This window comes from Nothoprocta perdicaria, unplaced genomic scaffold, assembly GCF_003342845.1.
Source record: "Nothoprocta perdicaria isolate Ctin4 unplaced genomic scaffold, notPer1 scaffold_50, whole genome shotgun sequence".
Taxonomy (NCBI): domain Eukaryota; kingdom Metazoa; phylum Chordata; class Aves; order Tinamiformes; family Tinamidae; genus Nothoprocta; species Nothoprocta perdicaria.
Genome location: NW_020455755.1, coordinates 2,308,149 through 2,309,390, shown reverse-complemented (window position 1 = coordinate 2,309,390; position 1,242 = coordinate 2,308,149). Strand labels below are relative to the sequence as shown.

Below are 1,242 nucleotides of genomic sequence, written 5' to 3'. Positions count from 1 at the left end.
GCCCCTCCGCCCAGCGCCCCGCGGCGCCGCCGCAGCGGGGCCTCGCCGCGGCCCTCGCCGAGAGCCCGCACCGGGGCAGCGGCCGGGCCCGCTGCCCTCCGCCGAAGACACCTCCGGGTCGAAGACTTGATTTTTTTAAAAAAATATTTTCCTCCATTTTTTTTTAAACAATGCTTATTTTTAACTATTTTTAAAGCCTCGTAGCTGGGCTGGGCCCCCCCCAACCTTGAGGCTCTCCAGGGGGGCTGGCGCGGCCCCCCCTCCACCCGCTCGCCGCCTCCTGCCGCCGCTCCGGGCCCGGGCGCCGCCGAAGAGACCCGCCCGCCGAGGACAGCGCCGGGCGGGGGGTGCGAGACGGGCCCCCCCGGCCCCGAAGACGGAGCCGAGCGAAGGATTTTGCCCCCGGCCGCCTCCGGCTTCTCCCCCCGCCACGAAAAACGCGGGGCTCGGCCTCGGCCAGGCGCCTCCATCCTCCCCCGGAGAGACTTCGAGGGTCACCCACAATTTCCTCCTTCTCCCCCTTCTTCTTCTCCTCCCTCCTTTCCCCACGGAAGGATTTTTTCTTTTTCTCTCCTTTTTTTTTTTTTTTTTTTTTTTAACCCGGCGGAGGGTATTTTTGATCTCTCGGCGCGGAGTGTTTCTTTCTGGGCAGGGGGGGTTGTTTCCGCAGGGGGATTTAATCCCCCGGCCGGGCTGCCCCGGGAGACTTTTTCTTGCGGCCTTTTCTCTCTCCAGGAAAACCTTCCCCCCCTCTCCTGCCCCCGCAGATGTTTTTTTTTTATCGGTGGGGGGAAAACTACACCCCAGGAAACCTCCTGCCTGGCGAATTCTTCAGACTTGCTTCTAGCCCTAAAGTTTTTTTTTCTCTCCCCCCCCCCCACGGTTTTTAAAAAATAATTTATTTGGAATATATTCAGCGCAGAGGAGAAGAATCTGATTTTTTAATTATTATTATAATACTTAATTTTATTTTTTTTTTTTTTCCCCTCGGGCCCCGGCAAAACGAGCCCGGGTCGCGCTTCCCACTCCTCCCCCCCCCCGCCTCCCTGCGCTCCTCGGCCCTGTCTCCCGATGACTAAAGGCACGGGAGGAAGAGGAGGGAGGCTGCTGGATTAACTGCCCCCCCTCCTTCCTCCTCCACCACCCTCATCGGATTATTTATTTCCCTACTTCTCCTGCTCGGCATCTGAGAGGAAGGCGGGATGTCAACTGGTTTTTCTCCCCCGGCCTTTTGGGCTTGAT

At 58.6% G+C, this 1,242-nt stretch overlaps 1 protein-coding gene across 1 annotated transcript in view; it reads left to right on the top strand.

Annotated features, from left to right (window-relative positions):
• Nucleotides 1-1,242, top strand: part of MED13 (mediator complex subunit 13) — a 48,088-nt gene that overhangs the window by 788 nt on the left and 46,058 nt on the right. The gene's annotated exons all lie outside the window — the stretch shown is intronic.